We start from the raw sequence: 7,011 nt of genomic DNA on the forward strand, positions 1-7,011 counted from the left end.
TAACCCGTTTAATAAATGGGTTGACCCTCCTAACCCGTTTATTAAATGGGTCGGGTTCGTGTTAGGGGTATGCCAACCTGCCAACCCGCCAACCCGGCTGACCCGTTTAATAAATGGGTTAGGCGGTCGTGTCAACTCATTTACCCGAACATGACCCGCCAACCCGTTTACCCGACCCCAACCCGCCAACCCATTTACCCGACCCAACCCGTTTATTAAACGGGTTGGCGGGTCATGTCGGGTTACCCATTTAATAAACGGGTCGGGTTCGTGTTTGCCACAGTCGACCTGTTTATTAAACAGGTCGGGTTCGGGTTGAGGTATGCTGACCCACCAACCCGTCGGGTCAACCCTCCAACCCGACCCGATTGCTACCCCTACTCAATAGGTAACCTCAACCTCTCTAACTCTGAGTGACTGGAGGTCAAAGGATGCCTTTGCTCCTTAAAATGTGTCATAAAAATTGACCGGTCACTCAGGGTTGTACCATCCACCCTCTCCAAGGTGAACCATTTTGTGAATGGGTGACATGGTAGTTTATCTTTTTAGGGCTTTAGTTAGTAGTCATTCTCTCCTATCGAGGTACTTAGGTACATTTGCCTTGTGCTCCCCGCAGGGCAACACGAACACCAAAACAAGGTCTAGCACGCCCATTCACATACTCTAGCACAACAAGCTAAGAGGAGCACTTCACCGATGAAGGCAACATTCATCATTATCATTTTAAGGGGTGTATGACATTCTTTAACAAGTGAGCTCGACTCACGAGGTGGGGACATCACCCACATATAACTTGCCATGGAGTTTTCAACATTCGATAAGTCTCAAAAGACAATTATACCCCTATAATGTGCCTCAAGTCCCCTTTTGCAATTTTTGGGACGAATCAAGTGTCAAGTGTGCATTATGTGTTAAGCGTGAATGCACACAAATCCATTTAAGCATTCATTGCATGCTAAAAAACATCAAGTATAAGACACTTGATTTATAAACATTCTCAATTCAACATATTTTAGTTCAATGACATGATGTGCCAAAGTGTATATGAATCTATTGACATCATCAAGCATACTATCATAATTTTTTGTAATTGATCTGCTCACACTATATCACATTTTGAGCAAGTCATGATTATTTTATGCATGCCTCTATGGCCAATACGCATTTGTATCAAGCTTGTGCGAGAAGTGCATGTGACAATAGTGTACTTCATAAGACATGCTGTGAAAATTTATGAAACTTGAACATCATGCTCATAAGAAAAAAATCACAATCGTGCCAAGTAGTGTGCGTGATACATCACATTCAGACATGCCACAATATAATTTATTTGGATTCGAATTATGCCACTTCGATAAAAGCGTAAGTGCGGACAATTGAGTGTCATGTGTGCAGGGAAGAGATGGCAGCTTTATGTTGTCCAAACCATGCTCTTACTGTCGCAATCACAATAGCCAAAGTGTTGCACCAAAGGTGTCAAGCGTGCAGCAAAAATTGCAGCAACTATATACTGCCCAGATTGTGCTTTGCTGCAGCTATAAGAACAGCCAAAATGCTGCCTAAGCATGCCAAGAATGTAGGAAAAATGCAGCTTGAAGGGCGATGCCACAAGCACCATTGCTACAAGATTTTGTAGCAAAAAGGGATGCTAATCTACGATACTAAGTTGCAGAAAAGTTACAACAAGCAATGAGGGGCCATCATAGAGACTGTGCTGCAAAATGCTGAAGCAACGAAGTGCATCTCCAAAGCGTACTTACTATAGAAAAAATGCATCAAGATGGTGCTGCCTAACACGTGAAAATATGCAACCTAAATCCCTAACAAAAATTTCCATAATGGTGGTCCCCGTGCGGCACCAAATGGCGCATTAACATGGTTATTACTACGCACGTGGTTCTGCTAGGATGCAAGCTAAACTAGCGGCATTGGTTCAGCATCAAGCCCAAAGTTGAAGGGCCAAGAGGAGTGGCGCCCCAGATAGGCTTATGCTAGAGTGCAGCTAACCAGGCAGTTACCCAATGAACTGGTTGCAGGGTTGGCAACAAGCTCTCTACTTCACTCACCTGGACTGCTGCCCTAGCATGGCAAGGCTGCCAAGTGTGAGCTACAACACTGTGAACACCTCAAATTTTTCAAAATATTTTAAATATTCCCCTTTTTGCCCTTGACCCCATTTTTTGGGTAATTGAGTCACTTTTAAAATCTAAATTCCATTTTATTTCTCAGGCTTTATTGAAATTAAAATCCATTTTTTTTTATATCTGACTCAATTTCAGATCCGGATCCATTATAAAAAAACACATCTCAACTTTGTATCCAACTTTTAAAACAAATTCTCAAAATTACCAAAATAACCTTTTAAAAGGCTCAGACACTTCATCCGATATCCGTTTGGATCCATCATGTTATATTCCTCGATTCGAGGTTTAAAACTCGAATATTTTCTCAAAACTTGGGTCCAAACCCATTTTCTGAAGAAATTTCCCCAAAATAGCCTTGAATTCTCGGAAAAATCCTTCTTTTGTAAATATTTTCTCAAAAATTATAAAATGATTTCTAAAATCTCTTATTTCTCCCTAGTTTCACAGTTTTATTTTAAAAAAAAAAAACCAAAAAATGGAAAATACAAAATATATATATACATAATAGAAAAGAAACAAAAATCGGTTTTTGAAAACCTCTTTTTGGAAAAAAACAACCTTTTAACTAAAACCATTCTTTTGCAAAAACTTTTTGAAAAGACCACCATTTTGAAAAAATTTCAACAGGGAACCGCCTTTCGCAAAAAAAAGCCTTTTCACGAAAAACTTTTTTTTAGGGTTTTGCAGAAAAACTCTCTCCAGAACTTTCTCCCTCACTCGCTAACCTCCTCTCCTTCAGCCGCACTCTCCTCTTCCGGAGGGATCTCCCCAATGGCCTCGCAGGCCTTCCCCCATCATCAGCTTTTCGATTATGCTTATTTGCCCCAGTCCGCCGATGCCTAACCACCATTCCTCTTCCAGACCCTTCCAACCCTCCTTTAAAATGGGCGTAGGATGATCGAGACAAGGGGCGATGGAGATCATCGACCTTCTTTGAATAACACGGCATATGCAGTCTTGAGCTTTACACATCAACCATCGAGTTTTCCCATCGGCTTCGGTCTTCATTGTGGGTCTGTTTCCTTTGGTTTCCTCCCCGAGCCTGCTTCCCCTTTCCGAAACTCCTGCAAGTAAGCATCTCTTCTTCCTCGATAGCCAAGGATTTCCATCGCAAAAAAGAAGGGCTCCATTCGACCAACACCTTGGCAGCATCTTGCAGCCAGCATCAACGATCAATCGGAGATTCCCATAGCAATGTGAAGAAAGACTTCCCCCTTTCTCGTTTACTCCTCTTCTTCTTTTTCGTATTCTCCCAGTTTTTCCCCTAAATCACTGAAGGAAACCGATCGTCCTACGCCCAAGCTACGGTAAACAACACCCTCTCTCTGTTATTCTTCTTCTTATTTTTTTTTTTTTGCGTTGGTGGTAAGGTCGGCCTGCCTATAGCAGGACCGATTCACCACTTTGCAAATAGCAAATGGAAATTCTTGATTCCTATATTTTTCGTTTTGGGGTTTCTGTTTTATGTCTTGTCTTGATTTTGTGATTTATTATGGCTCATTATATTGGATTCAATAAGTCTCTATGGTTCATCTATATTTCAATCCATTCTTAATCTAGTTTTTTCACGATTATTTTCTTTTATATTACAGTTTCTGCACTTGATATTAGAATTTCTTTTCCTATGTTGGTTTTGTTAGCCATTTTTCTGTTGGCATTGCAGTTGATTACCTGTTTTTGTTCAAATCGGTGGTATTGTTTGATCAAACAGTAGACCTGGAAGTTTTCTGGCTTCGGATCATTGACAAAATCCCAATCCTTGATTTTGATGTCCTTATATCTGTTATAATTAATATATGATCTATTTCGATCTCATCCTATTGATCAATGATATTGGCTCAGAGGTGGGCATTAGTATCAGCTTGTGTCTCCCCTTCAGAAGCACAGTTGTTTGTTATCTTGTGCATATTGAGTATTATCGGATTTATTTCTGATTGCGATCCCTCACACTAGAAGAACCTTGACGAAGGGGTCAATATTATGCTGAGAGGTATTATAAAAAAAAAAAAGAGCAATAGGAAATCGCTCAATGGTGTTGTCTCAATGGATATTGATTTTGAAATATATGTTGGACCTGAGATTATTTTTATGTTCTGATCACATGTTTGAAGGGCATATTTTGATTTGGTCATTCATGTTCATTTTTCCTTTTTTTTATTTATTTTTCATTGTTCTCCTTTCTCTTTTCATTGTTCTTCATATGCTTCACATCTTATGTCTGTTGTGTTCATTCTTGCACTGTATAAATGGGCTTTCATCCTCATAATTTAAACTTATTAATAGCTACATCCCCCTATATATCATTCTCCTCTTCATGTGTCGCTCCCATCGGGATGCTAAAATTCCCCTGTTGGATTTTGGCAAGTGAATGATTTTGAACATCAATCTGATGTGCTTACTGCGTGATCAATTCATGATGAGATTCACCTATGCTGTTAAAATATGGCGCAATTAAACTCTCGGCATGCTTAATGGTTTGATCATTTGGCAGAGAATCCATTTTGTCATTAAACAACTGATATTTTGAAGTATATCTGAGCTCAGGGTTGCAGTGTTTCGATATCAAAGCATAATTTTGTCTTTGCTCACTTCGGCTCCCCAGCGAAGACCTTAAAAGGGTATGTGACATACAGGTATCATTTGATTGCTCCTTTTCTGCATCTCAGAATGACATTTCCTTTTACATGCAATCCCTTGATACTCTTTGTTTTCTTGTTCTCTTTCCTTTTCTTTTTTATCAGATTTATATTTCCTTGCAATCTGCTACAAGTTAAAGTTATACTGGGAAATAGTTCCTAAGTTACGGCTTCAGGCCAAAACTTGCTAAATTCTGGTGACCATGAGGAAATAGTGAGAGGCCAGTTCTTGTGCAATTAAAAAGGAAACGTTATATGGTTTCTCACATGTACTACACCCTGATTAGGTTCATGTTATGACCGTGAGCTCCACCCATGTCGGTGTGGATCAAGTAGTAGATCCCTCTGCCAATCCCTCTCAGGAAATCAGTAGTCTGGCTTCTTTGTAGGTTTCATTGTGATGCTTGTTCCCACATTTGTCTCAATATATATTTTGGTCTTATTACAGGCTAGTACGAATGCCTTCATGCGCATATATAGGCTAATCACATGTGAATTCAAGACAGGGGCTGAACTGACCTTGAATCACTGAGTGCTCGGGATTCAGAAGTTCCACCAATCAGTGATGTCCCCCAACTATAGAATTACTGAGTCCACTTCAGCAACCTATCTCCCCTCTTTCCATCTCATTCCCATTAAAGGGGCTCAGGAACAAGGGAATGATGTTGGCCTTTTTTTTTTCTTTTTTTCTTCTGTTTTGTTTGCATAGTTATGATTGCCAACACCTTTTATATTGGATCATCAATGTTGTATCTGCCATTTGCGATAGCAAATTTTCTCTCTCCTCAAGCCTTCTCGGTGGGTATGTGATCTAATGCATTTGGGGACTGTTGCAGAACTTGGAAGTGCAAAAGGGCTAACTTGGTTGTTCTTTTCTCTACAGGAGTCCGTATGATGATGAGTATTTAGCTATCCTGAGACCTTGTGTACTTTACTGGTAAATCACTTATGCATGGTGAATGTGCTTTCTTCCTCTTCTGTTTTCTTTTTTTTATATATATATGGCCCTTTACATGAATCTCTCCACTTCAGTCATTCATGCAATCACGTTTGTTTTGATATATGTTGCCTCAAGCCTCATTATACTAGTTCATTATAAATGATATTTGAAGGTAGATGCATCACGCAGGAATATGGTTCGATTTTCATTGGTGATTAGCTGGTTAGTGACTCAAAATCAACCTAAACCATGTATAAGTCGCTGATGAGCTCAAATAGCTCAAAATGGCAGTCATTAGCATTTTGGATCAATAATGAATATAGGGTTCCAATGATATCATGTAATTTTGAGTGATCTGTTGGTGAAGGCCACACTTCTTATGGTGGTCTTCTCTAAAAAAAAAAATCTTTTCGGTTTTAGCTTTCAGGTGGAAATTTGCAGATGGATCATTCGGACCTTGGGAAATGAGATCACTCCATGATGAATCAATGAAGTCAGGCGATTTGATGCCATTTGACAGCCGATTATGACCCATCAGTATCGGTCTTTGGTTCCAAGCTGCCAAGGCAACTCAAAAGGGATGAGATATTTCGGTTAGAGCTGGTGCCCTGGATGTGAATTCCGATAAATTTAGGCTTGCTGGGTATTTCCTATGATGCACGAGGTAAGCTTATAAGTGATAGCCTCAGCAAGCAGTTTCTATGTAGAGATTGGGACATGAAAAATCTGTTGTGGCTGCAGCAATTGTTAAATTGACGCTCCATTTCCCCAACAGTACATATCACCTTCACCATCTCCATGGCCTATCAACTCCATCACCATCCCCTGAGTGATACCCTCAGATAAATCATGGTCAGTACTAAATCATATTTTCCATCAGTTGCTTCAAAGATGGTTTGATTTGTTTTTATCTAATAGGTGCAGCATAAAGCCATGGTTACTGAATGCAGACTGGGCCACAAGGGCATTATCCTGTAAAACTTTCATCGGCTGCAGGATATATATATATATATATATATATATATATATATATATATATATATATATATGTGTGTGTGTGTGTGTGTATTTTTCTTCTACATTATATGGATCTTTTGCAGACTGTGGTTATTCATATGCAATATCTGCAATTCTTGTTGTTGATATCAATGTGAGGTTGTCCTGCCACAATTGAAAGCTTCAAAATGCTAGGACCAGATTTTCTGTTAGAGTTACTGTCTTTGCTGAATTAGAATTAAATTTTTGTTTCAGCCCATCACGTTTCCCCTAGTATTTGATAAGACTTGGCTAT

General features: G+C 39.5%; 1 long non-coding RNA gene across 1 annotated transcript; it reads left to right on the forward strand.

The window, feature by feature from the left end:
- Window positions 1-4,326: 4,326 nt before the first annotated feature.
- Window positions 4,327-6,676, forward strand: LOC149845432 (uncharacterized). The gene is made up of 4 exons (XR_016430444.1): window positions 4,327-4,762; window positions 5,664-5,717; window positions 6,141-6,384; window positions 6,462-6,676. It is a non-coding gene; the product is annotated as an uncharacterized LOC149845432 (long non-coding RNA).
- Window positions 6,677-7,011: the final 335 nt, after the last annotated feature.

The sequence above is a fragment of the Nuphar pumila genome, chromosome 2, assembly GCF_984573655.1.
Source record: "Nuphar pumila chromosome 2, dmNupPumi1.hap1.1, whole genome shotgun sequence".
Classification (NCBI taxonomy): Eukaryota; Viridiplantae; Streptophyta; class Magnoliopsida; order Nymphaeales; family Nymphaeaceae; genus Nuphar; species Nuphar pumila.